A 13,437-nucleotide genomic window follows, 5' to 3' on the forward strand; every position below is an offset into this window, starting at 1 on the left:
TCTCTTGCATCCAAAGCACAGGCTATGCCTAGTTTGGGGTAAGATAATTTGTGTAAAAGTGTGTCAATAAAAAAAAAATTGCATCAGCATAAAGCATAATGATGCTTTATGCTGATTATTTTTTTTAATGTGACATTTAAGTACTGAGACATTTTTGATCAAAATTTCAGATAATTACATGCCATTTTGAATTGTAAGTGATCAATCAGTCAAAATTATGAGAAATTTTCGTTTATTACTTATGTTGACATTTAAAAAACCCTTCTAAAGAGCTGTACTCTAACACAACACAACACAGGCGCAATAACGAATAATAATGTTTTATAAAATAAGATTAAGCACAAACTTAAAAATTGAAATTTCAAATAATATAACATCCAAAATGTATTTATTATTTATTTACACCACGTCTTTTAATTTTACGAACGGGACAACAAGCTAGAATTGGTTGGAATTTATAGTTCAAACAACCAACCTAAGGAAAATAAAAATTTATTTCATTACAAATTTTATATTAAAATCTCATAATTTTTATGCAATTATATTACTATCTACACAACAAGTATAATTTAAAATGACTACAGCAGTTATTCAACAGTACCAAGTGGCAGTCACCAACAGCTGGTGACCGTCCGTCTTCAACTTGAGTTAAAATAAGCCAACGTTTCTCATGAAGATACACAACATAGAACATTCCGTGTTTATGTTACTCGTGAACATCCTGTTGGTTTTCAATTCGAGCCCTTCCACACAGACTATAAAACAATATTGGTGTCACTAATCGGAAATAGAACCAAAGTTGATGAAACATTTGGATACGGGAAGTATCAATTCAAAGTCAAAGTCAAAATCAAAGTCAAATAAAATTCAAATAGGCTTAAACAAAGCGCTTCTGAATCGTCACCATAAATAAGAAATATTTATATTAATTATTGAATTTACCATATGTTCGTAAAAAGTTGAGATCGTGAGAAGAACGTATAAGAAATTCAACGGCCACTCTTTTCCATCAAATAGAGTATTTTACAATGGCTGTTATATACATAACAAATTAGTTTGCAATGTGCTGCATCCAATAAATGAGTCGTGTTTAAATAATATAAATAAATTCATGAAAAGTAATAAAGAAATATAAATTATCGATTATTAGATACAGCAACCTTTGTTGCTTGAACTCATTGTTTTTGTAAGGATGCTTTGTGAACATGATGGTCGTGATTACTGTCACAATTAGGAATTGCATCCATGATCGACCTGACACCACAAGCAGCACAAATTCACGATTTGACGCATCGCATGACCAGCCATCGTTCCCCTAGCCGCTCTGAGGGAAGGAGACGAACCGGCACACGACGCCGCCACAAGCAATGCCATTCAGTGAGCTTGAAGAACCATGTAACCATAAGAAGAACCATAGCATACCTATGCATGATTGTCAATTGTCTTTGGAACTGACGAATGACCAATGAAATATTTCAAACATAATGTATTTCGGAAGTTTTATAAGATGATAACGCGTCTCGCCAAAAAATTTAAAGGGTTTTAGGATGTATGCTTAATTGAACTAAAAAGTTTAAAACACATTTTATAGAATAGCAACATTTCCGATTTGGCGGTAATAAGCGCCCTAAGAACATCACTACATTCCTACTAATATTATAAATGTGGATGTAAGTTTGTTTGTTACCCTCGTACGCCGGAGCTACTGAACCGATTTTGATGAAATTTGGTACAGCGATAGACTAGAGCTTAGGAAAGGACATAGGCTACATTTTATCCAGCAAGAAACCATGGTTCCCGAAGGATATTTAAGAAATGGAATTCATATCGATGAGCTATAACTATACCAATAGTAGGTTTAGTTTGCCATAGCAATCTTCCTCGAAATAAGATTCAAATAATATGTTGGGAACGGGAGCGAAAACTGAAACCGGAACTGGAATAGGACATGAGATAATCTTCAATTCCAAACTTGCTTATTATTTTTAAAAACTCTTTAAAAACGCGGACGAACTTGCGGGCAACGGCTAGTAGTATTAGTATTAAACAAAGTCGCTTCCTACTGTCTGTCCTTATGTATTCTTAGGTCTTTAAAAGTGCGCAACGCATTTTCATGGTATGGTATTTTTTAGTAGAAAGAGTGATTCAAGAGGAAGATTTAATAAGGTATAATACATGAATAATATCGTAGCGAAACACTGATAATTTTAGAGGTTTCTAATGTAATGTCGTAAATGAACACATTTTCTTGCGTTTACATTCCAAACGCTGCCGCGCTGGCTGAATCCTACGATATATGTAGATCAAAATAATGTACTACAGTATTGTACACCTTAAAAAGTTCTACAAAAATGTCCAGAATGGTATATGTCTACCTCTTAGGGATAACCCACAATAACCATTTATTATCCCTTAGTTTTTGCGAGAAATAATGGCTTAAAAACGAAGCGATTTTGAGCAATACAGCATTAATACTGATCCATTAAGTACCTTAATTTGTTGTGCATTTAATATAGGTCAATGTGGCCCTTTATAGTTTGCAATTTAACTTAATATTTTCGTAGATATTACAGACTTAAAATACAAAATAACGGAATCAAGCAGAAATATGTATAATTTCTTTTTACTATTAACTTTTGACTATCTTGTGTCTATAAAACTCACTAATATGGCTATGTACATACATTACATAATCTATACCTATAAATAAAATTGGAGTGTCTGTTTGTAATATTGAAATAACTGTTTTTTTAAAATTTTTGTCTGTCTGTTTGTTCCGGCTAATCTCTGAAATGTCGGGACCGATTTTGACGGGAATTTTATTGGCAGGTAGCTGATACAATGAGGAGTAACTTAAGCTATTTAAAGTAATGTTGCAATGTCCAAGAAACAGTCTAACTCTAAAGATAATTTATATGGCAAAACAACGTTTGCCGGGTCAGCTAGTCAAGAATAAATTGAGACTTTCGACTATAAATTTCAAAAACTAACTAGAACAATTGACATAAGCCCAATATCAAACATGTTTTATCGTTACACTTTGACAATTGGTGCAATATTTTTTAACCATTCTTCATTTTATTTCAAATAGATAAATTTTATTCCACAGCCAAATGATTCCTTTTTTCTGTCCGATCGCTACGTGAAAAGTAAAATCCAAACCATTTTTAATACTGACCAGTAAAGAGAGGCTTTGTTTAGGCTTTCGTGTTCGATTTTAATTTTGGACGAAATGTTCAATAGTTTCTGCGATTGAAAGTCAAATTGCCTCGAAATAATGCCAATTCAATACGAATACACATATTGTTGTGTATGGATTATTTGAGTAACCTTTGTATGAGTACAATTTGCGTGTCTCAGTTAAAATTTTACTTCTTGTATATTTATAACTTAAGTCTTACTGGGTGATCTATATTTTATTAAATTCCGTATTGTATTGAATATTTTTTCATTATATTAACAGAATATGGAATATATGGATAATAATTAATGACTCGACTATTCATATTTACAATATCATCTCCACCATCTAGATGTGTGGCGTTACGCCAAAGTGCGGTTTTCATGTAACTTTTCACGCACAACCAAGCTGTGGAATGAGCTTCCTTGTTTCCAGGATCATACGACATGAATACCTTCAAAAATAGCGCGAAAATCTTCCTAAAAGGCCGGCAATGCTCCTGTGATTCCTCTGAGAGAATATGCCCACGGTGGTCATTCTTTCAAAAAAAGGTGAACACATTTCATGAAGGCATTTTAGCAGAATTAGTATTTCTAAGATTATTTATTTATATGACATTCATACATGGTGTGAAATTTAAGCAAGGCAGGCTTCGATTGCTTACAAAACTTTAAATAAACGTATACAGTTTTAATTATAAATATGGTTGATAGATTTCAAATTAAAAAAATTTGTTGCTTCGTAGGATTTTAATGCATTGTAGTAAATACCTTACCTTAGATAATACAAATGAGAAGAAATATCTGTTTTGAGTGGTTCGAAAATTAAATTTTTCATCATCGCAAAACATAAATTGACTAGTGTATAAAAAGTAAAAATAGGACGTTACGCACAGCTTAATCATAACACACGAAGAAATATAATTGACTGTTTATTTGTATTGCAAATATGTAGGTATTTCTACGTAAAAAAATATAGGTTTCGGATGAGTAATCACTATGAATAATATGCTAAAATCTTCTCCGAAACACACTGCATTTTATGGTATAAGTATTATTTCGATCGGTTCAGTAGTTTTTGCAGTAACCGAAGGAAAAAATTGCTTCTCGATTTAAGTGTGTGTCTTCTACCGATTCTATCACGGGGAGTGTTCCGAAGAGCTTTTTCACCTGATTCCTGCCCCTGAATTCCACCTTCGCACGACACGTCACAATTTAGGATATCATCCTCACCATCTGGATGTGTGGCTGTCCTCCATAGTTTTTAAGGAGCTTTCTTCCACGTCCTACAAAGCTGTGGAATGAGGAACGATACCACATGGATACCTTCAAAAAAAGTACGTAAACCTTCCTTAAAGGCCGGCAACGCTCTTGTGATTTCTCTGGCGTTGCGGTGACCAGGTGACCCGTACGCTCGTTTGTCCTTTTTCCAAAACAAAAAAAAAACAGTAAATAAGGGCGTCAGTATTAAACTTCGTAATAACATGCCAGAGACAAGTTTAAAGTTTTTTATTTTGCCACAACATCGCATTAGTCTTCATAAAACTTACCCGGAAGTAGATGCGACGTCACCTGGCAGCCATTTTGGTAAGTTGACGCTATAAAGCATGAGACGGAGCTGTGATAAATTATCGTGGGAATAGTATAACGCTGTTTACTAGATGCTTCCATTTACTTTGTCATAGGATGCGAAAAATAATATTATGTAAGATTGCAATTATAGAAGATATAAAGAAGTGTGAGTATACTTTAACAGTGGGGGGCTCCTTTGCGGTAGCGGCACAAGAAACACTTCTATCATTCTTTTTTGAGCTATTTTAATAAAATATACGATATTGTACTGTCATTGTTTTTGCTATTAAATAATCATAATCTAGTCCCAGGCTGTCCGATCACTTGGATATTCAGCTGTGAAGTAGTAGGATTTACGACAGAGACATTTTTTAATAACATATTTAAATTTATTTACAGATAATGCCCTTACAGTAACAAGCAATCACTTATTTCTAGTATTATAATAATGAAAATCACTATTAAGAACAAAACGGTGACGATTTTTGTGACTTTATAATAAATATTCATAAATGTACTGACAATGAACAGTTATTATATTCATTTTTTTTTTCTTCAGGTTACTGTCTATAACCAAGCTGATATTATATAAGCACTACGTTAGAGACTACGGAGACAAATTCAAATTACAAATAGGTTTCAAGTGAAATATTTGCACGTCACAACATTTTTATTTTGCCAGCCTGCTATAATAAATGCCGCAAGATGAAGATGACATAAATATAGACACAAGATAAGATAAAGATAAGAAATAAGATGATTTAGATGACATAATGACACGAATGAGACACACACCTTCAGATCTTATATCTCAATGTGACAAGCGCAGTTGTAGTGCCGCTCAGAATATTTGGGTTTCTCAATAATCTTGAGCGATACTGCATTTTAATGGACAGGGCGAATCAATTACCATCAGCTTACCGTTCTGCTCGTCTCGTCCCTTAGTTTCATTAAAAAAAAAAGATATTGACCCCTGGATTGAGAGACAGAGCTGAGACCTGACTAAATTAGTTTTTCAATCTATTTTAGTCAGGTTTTTAATATTATAACAGTACACTTCCAGAACATATAGGAGAACCTCCTTTACGCTCATAAACATTTAAAAAGAATAATGATGTACATAATATCAATACTCGAAACAAACAAACTCGCAATTCCATCTACTAGGCTCCGTAAAATTGCTAAAACTTTTAAAGTGGATTGTGTTATATTTTAAAATAAACTCCCAAATGATAATATCATTCAATATTAATGTATCGTAAAAAATAAATTAACATCTAAGAATGTGAAAGATTATGTTTTGAATGATAAATATAGTTGAAATTAATGTTTCTATATTTTGTTAATAAATATTGTTATACTCTTTTGAATGCTATTATAACTTTTGTACTTCATCTTGACTTGCACTAAATAACTGATAAAGTTGTACAGTGAATAAAGATTTTTTTGACTTAGACTTTGAATGTCAATAATCCCCGTTTAGTCGTTAGTGTTTCATTAAGATCGTTACAGCTATTACTGTGACACATGTTGTATATTTTTTTTTTTTTTTTTTTATGGAATAGGAGGACAAACGAGCGTACGGGTCACCTGGTGTTAAGTGATCACCGCCGCCCACACTCTCCTGCAACACCAGAGGAATCACAAGAGCGTTGCCGGCCTTTAAGGAAGGTGTATGCGCTTTTCTTGAAGATACCCATGTCGTATCGTCCCGGAAACACCGCACAAGGAAGCTCATTCCACAGCTTCGTGGTACGAGGAAGAAAGCTCCTTGAAAACCGCACTGTGGAGGACCGCCACACATCCAGATGGTGGGGATGATATCGTAACTTGTGGCGTGTCGTGCGAAGGTGAAATTCAGCGGCAGGAATCAGGTTGAACAGCTCTTCGGAACACTCCCCGTGATAAATGCGGTAGAAGACACACAATGAAGCGACGTCTCTACGCAACGCCAAGTGATCCAGCCGTTCACAGAGTACTGGGTCCCCGACAATTCGAGCTGCTCTGCGTTGCACGCGGTCAAATGGATCGAGCTGATACTGGGGTGCGCCAGACCAGAGATGACAGCAATACTCCATGTGAGGCCGGACCTGCGCTTTGTAGAGCGCTAGAATGTGGGCCAGCTTGAAGTAATGCCGTGCTCTATTTATGACGCCCAGTTTCTTTGAAGCCAGTTTGGCTTTGCCCTCCAGATGGCCACGGAATTGGCAATTGCTCGAGATTTCGAGACCCAGTATTCCGATACTAGGCGAGGCTTTAAGGGAAGTGTTCTCGAAGAGCGGTGATACGGCAAATGGGATTTTTTTAGTGGTAAACGCGGAAACTTGAGTCTTCTGGGGGTTAAATTGGACAAGGTTCAACTTACCCCATTCCGCGACCTTCTCGAGAGAGGACTCGATAGAAGACACAAGTTTCACCCGGCACTGGTCGACGATTTCCCGAGAGAGACCTGCATGGCCCGTGTATACGGCATCACCAGTGCTGTCGTCTGCATAGCAATGCATTTTGGCGGCGTCCAACATATCATTGATATGCAGAAGAAACAGCGTGGGAGATAGCACACAGCCTTGGGGCACTCCAGCGTTCACGGGCTTGGGATTCGAGCAATAACCGTCGATAACGACCTGTATGCTGCGCCCAGTGAGGAAGCTGGAGGTCCACTTGCATAAGCTCTCGGGAAGCCCAAATGATGGAAGTTTTGCGAGGAGCGCCTTGTGCCATACACGATCAAAGGCCTTCGCTATATCCAGACCAACTGCCAGGCCTTCCCCCTTGCTTTCAATACCCGCCGCCCATCTGTGAGTTAGGTATACCAGAAGATCGCCAGTCGACCGACCATGGCGAAAGCCGTACTGCCGGTCGTTGATCAACTGGTGACCCTCAAGGTATACCAACAGCTGGCGGTTAATTATGCTCTCCATAATTTTGGAGAGTAGGGAGGTAATAGCAATAGGCCTGTAGTTTGCCGGATCCGAACTGTCTCTTTTTTTTGGGATCGGATGGACAAGGGCTGACTTCCATGAATCAGGGACTACGCCTTTTGAATAAGAATGCCGGAATAAACGCGTTAGCACCGGCGTCAACTCAGGGGCACACGTTCTAAGCACGAATGGAGAAATGCCATCCGGCCCGCTCGACTTCCTGACGTCCAACGAAAACAGAGCTCGCCGAACAGTTTTCTGTCGGAACTGTACTTCAGGCATGGAGCTCTGACACCGCGGTATGGTCGGCGGTGTTTTTCCGTTGTCGTCAAGAGTCGAGTTGGAGGAAAAAAGAGTGCACAGGAGATCGGCTTTTTCTTTTGCCGTATGGGCCAGGGTGTCATTCCTCATGTGCAACGGCGGCATGGACGGCTGGTTGAAGTTACCAAGAGCAGCTTTCGACAACGACCAGAACTTGCGTGTTCCGGTCGGGTAACTGGAAAGCTGCTCGCCAATTTTGACGACGTGCTTCGATATTATCCCTTTAACAGTACAAAAAATGAACAAACATAACTCACAGAAAAATCATTACGTAATGACGCACGCACGCACGCATACAAACGTGTTATTATATCGAAAAAATAATTGCAAATTACCAAATGGTCTGCCTGCGCTTTTAATGAACACCTTATATGCCTTTGTAGAAGCGATTTAAAGTTCAATTACATATTTGGAGTCTACCATGCCATTTGTATCTATCACGAAACAATTATTGTCTTTAGTGTGTTTGTATGTGGATGAACATATACATATACATGAATATGAACGAATATGGAAAGGATGGGGGAAAAATCAACATTAAAATTCAAATATTTTTATTCAAAATAGGATGTGTCATCACTTATTGAAACTACCACTCACTCAAAAATGAATGCCTCAGACCTGAGAAGAATGGGCGCAACAAACTCAGCGGGCTTTATTTCTTTTTCATCGAATGTTTACATAGTAATATTGTACAATTTAACTTATTATTTAATAGCCTGAGGGCGGTCACTCCATTCCCAATCTGTGGTATCATTAAGAAAGTCATTTATGTTATAGTAACCCTTACCACACAAACGTTTTTTAACAATTCTCTTGAATAACGTAATACTTTTGTTTTGAACATTTTCTGGGATCTTGTTGTAAAAGCATATACATCGCCCCACAAAAGACTTACTAACTCGACTTAGCCGAGTAGTAGGCATCATCATGATTTTTAACCGACTTAAGACTTGAAGTAGGAAGTTATCAATTCGATTAGTATTTTTTAATGTATGTACACCGATTACGCTGAGACTTATGATCCGATTTTCGTGATTCTTCTTTAGTTTGATGCGGAATGTTTGATATTTCGTACATAATTTGACATAATTTATCCCAGTACTTACCATTCAATGAACATTTTTTGAATATATTTCTTTAGGCGGATGATGTTATCATAGTTTGTGTACTGGTTTTTTATGAGTTTCATTTAGATTGATTATAAATAATTCTTAGTAACCCATTTGCCGATAAGTGGGTCGTAGGCTACCTGTCATTCATAGGTAACAAACGTTCTTAACGATATTTCAGTGTCTCACAAGAACGTGAAATAGGGGAAACTTTCGTAGGCCTACTACTCATAGCTACTTAAAAAAATACTATTCAATATATGACAATTAAAAGCACCGAAATCGATTTACCTGATTAATGACACTAAAAAGTAAAAATATAACTACTTTTATAAAACTGACTCCAAAAACTGAAAGGTATAAGATAAATTAATATAGATTTAATTTAATACACCCCTCTTGAGCATATCTTGTATCTCTAATATTAATAAAATACTATTATTTTTATGTGGTTACTGATAGGTTTAAAGACGCTGCCAAGCCAAATGTAATAGCACGTACCTGTGAGGTTTTTTTGCGCTCTTTTCATTAAAAATATACAATATTGTACAGTTATTTCTATCGCTATAAAATAATCACAATCTAGTCCCAGGCTGTCCGATCATTTAGATATTCAGCTATGGAGTAAAACATTTAAATTTATCTATAGATGATGCTGGGACTTTATTATAAAAGTGTATACATTTACCCTTAAAGCTATTATGTATCTTATGAAGCCTACTAGAATTAGTGAAGCTAACTATTAACAACTAACCGGCTATATGTATAATATAAAATAACTTTCAAGACAAGTATTTTCCAAGATTTAAAATTTAATTCACCAAAATGTTCAAGAAATAACCAATAATAAATTTATCATTTACGTTAGCTTTTACGTTAAAGGCGAGTTCATATGAGCTGAATCCGGCTTCTAGAGGGTCAAGACGTCTTTTGTCCACCTGCGTCTTAAAAATTTAACCTCAATGTGCGCCGTTCGATATATTTTGTATTGTTAGTATATAGATATACTATACATTGTATACTTGCTTTATTTGTGCCTTATTCTACGAGTATACACTAAAATATTAAATGACATAGCATTGAAAGTCAACCATGAGTTTAAATATATTTTCTTTTAATTGAGTCTTTTTATTAGTGTACATTATTGTAGTAGTTTTAATAATTAAATGGCTTCCAATGAACTTCAAAAAAGGAGGAAGAGTTGTGTGATTATTTGGTAACTCTTATCATTATCAACAACTTGTTAATTAATAAACTGATTTGGGAGACTCTTTACTTTTTAAGAATTATAATTTTCGGATAAACAACCAATATCAAGCCAATATATACCAACCACCGGTGGGAGGCTCCTTTGCGCACAATGACGGCTTGGTTATGGGTACCACAACGGTACTCCTACTTCTGCCGTGAAGCAGTAATGTGTAAGCATTACTGTTTTGGGCAAATGAGACAACATCTTATGTCTCAAGGTGACGAACGCAGTTGTAGTGCTGCTATGGGCAGGGCGTAAATTACCATCAGCTGAACGTCCTGCTCGTCTCATCCCTTATTTCATTTAAAAAGAAACCCACCATAAGAGACATGTTAATGTAGTAATATAGTTTCATGACATTGGGTATCTAGAAAATCCACCAACTGTTAAACGGTGTTGAATATGATAATGATCAGAAAAAGTTATTATCCTAAGAAAAGACGGAAACATTTTATACAAAGATTATTTCAATTTCATTGCGTATATTTACGGGCGTTCGGAATAATTGAGTGCCGTACGTATTTTATTAATTTTTTCTTATAAGTAAAAATATTTATAAGTAAAAATATATTCATAAATTATTGTCCAATATCTTTAGCATTGGAAACATTCCTTCTTAAATGAATTCCAATTTTAGCTTGGAGTTTAAGAATGTTATAATATTGCGAAGTATTGTGGTAGAATGTTGAAATTAATGGGCAAATTAGACTTGACATCTTACGTCTCAAGGTGACGAGTGCAGTTGTAGTGCCGCTCAGAATTTTTGGGTTTTTCAATAATTTTGAGTGGCACTGCGATGTAATGGACAGGGTGTATCAATTAGCATCTGCTGAACGTCCTTCTCGTCTCGTCCCTTATTTTCATAAAAAAATGATGAAATAGTAGAGCACAAGGTGTGCGAAATTGTTATAAATAAAAGTTTATGTGGCACCAATTCCAAAATGCATATTATATACAATGCAAAAAATACCATTGTTTTCGTCGACTTAAAATTTTTTACGGGAAATCTATAATGACTTCTCTACCACCTTTTATCAACTTATACTGAGGTATGTTATTTTTTATGGCAATAAGGGACGAGACGAGCAGGACGTTCAGCTGATGGTAATTGATACGCCCAGCCCATTAAAATGCAGTGCCGCTCAGGATTCTTGAAAAACCCAATAATTCTGAGCGGCACTACAATTGCGCTCGTCTGCTTGAGACATAAGATGTTAAGTCTCGTTTGCCCAGTAATTTCACTAGCTACGGCGCCCTTCTGACCGAAACACAATTATGCTTCCATATTACTGCTTTACGGCAGAAAGAGGCGCCGTTGTGGTACCCATAATCTAGCCGGCATCCTGTGCAAAGGAGCCTCCCACTGGTAGAATCGTTGATAATTTGTTCCTCAAAAAGTATATTGGTTGTCAAAAGTAATTCAATCAAAAATATTGTAGAAACCAAATCATTAGATTTCAAGATATTACTTCAGTAATATCTTAAATGTGTCTCGATATTAAAACCAGGTTGAAAAAAATATTTCTTAATTCTTGAAAGACGTTCCAATAACACAAAATCCGTAGAATTTAATTAAGGCTGCCAAGTTTTTCAGTTTGCCATTTCATCGACCTTAGAGACAAAGGGCGAGAACAAACAAAACTGAACTCTGAAGCTAACTTTAATTGCTTGTTTTATTTTAATAACAATAAAAATATCAAATTTTCTGACTACTACAGATTTCTTCATTTATTTGATTTGCTTGATATTATTCGACGAGGACACGACCAGTAGGAGACTTCTTTGCATGAATTTTTTTATCGTGAAGGAGTGATATATGCAAGTTTATTATTATTTATTATTGTATTTCGGTTTGATGGGTGACGTTGTAAGTTAAATGACTAGGTTACTGAGATTTAATTATAATAAATTAATTTTGTCTTAGCATGAAAAGCGCAATTGCGATGCCACTGAGAATTTTGTGTTAAATCAAGAACTCTGAGAAATAAGATAGAAAAAAAAAATATTTTACTATCTTATTTATTACGCACTTATTAGTTATATTATTATCTTAAATAATTTAAATAAAACACTAAAATTTAAAGGATTAAAACGTGTGTAATTATAACTTTGTTTTATTTTAGATTATTTTAGATAGAAAAAAATACATTTTTATTATTATTTTAGTTAAAACTATGGGTAACAAACACCTTTAAAGAGTGTTATATTTAAATGTGTAACACTCGCGTTTGATCAAAAAAATACTATCTTAAAGGAGCGGGCGCATGCGCTTTTTCAAATTTATACAACATACAATACAATTGAAACAAAAACTAAATTTTACCGGGAGCTTGCCGCAATTGTCGAATATAAGTCGAGTTGCTGTAAGAAATTTTAAAATGCAATAACTTTAAAATAAAAACATTGAGACGACTCCATTATTATTTTCGTTTAGATAGGACAAGTAACAAGCCTGTTACGCACAATGCTGTACTTTCTATGTGAGGGGTCAAATGGGCATATGGCTCACGTGAAGAAAGTGGTGAGGCACACGGTCATGGAAATCCACAAAATCAGAGGTCAATTTTAAGTATTTTTTTTATATGAATCAGATATTTTTTAATATGATTCATAATATATTTCAATAAATGATATTCTATCCTATTTTGAATAAAAATATTTGAATTTGAATTTGATGCAGCACCTAACAAACTAATGTGCTATGTATATTACCTATATAGCCATTGTAATATGCTCTTTGATTTAAAAGAGTGAACGTTGCGTTTCTTGTATGTTCTTCTCACGCGCTTTTCTTTTTCCGAACATAATATTATGGTAGATTCTGTAATTTAAATCACATATTTGTAATGACGATTCAAAAGTGCTTAGTGGAAGTCTATTTAAATAAAGTTTTTTTGATTTTGTCTTTGAAAGAGATGCTTTACTGGCCGATAAGGCTCCGTAACTGGTAATGTAAAAAGGATAATCATTCAGTGCTATATCAAGGAACAAAAAGCCCGCCGACTTTTTTGAAAAAGATGATATTTTGACAGGAGAATTTATTTTTTAATCAAATATAAAGTTTTTTTTTACTTTGTCT

The 13,437-nt window shown here is 35.2% G+C and overlaps 1 protein-coding gene across 1 annotated transcript in view; it reads left to right on the forward strand.

Moving 5' to 3' along the window:
• LOC126970949 (uncharacterized) overlaps nucleotides 1–13,437 on the forward strand; it is a 320,824-nt gene that overhangs the window by 225,069 nt on the left and 82,318 nt on the right. The gene's annotated exons all lie outside the window — the stretch shown is intronic.

The sequence above is a fragment of the Leptidea sinapis genome, chromosome 22 (genome assembly GCF_905404315.1).
Source record: "Leptidea sinapis chromosome 22, ilLepSina1.1, whole genome shotgun sequence".
NCBI lineage: Eukaryota > Metazoa > Arthropoda > Insecta > Lepidoptera > Pieridae > Leptidea > Leptidea sinapis.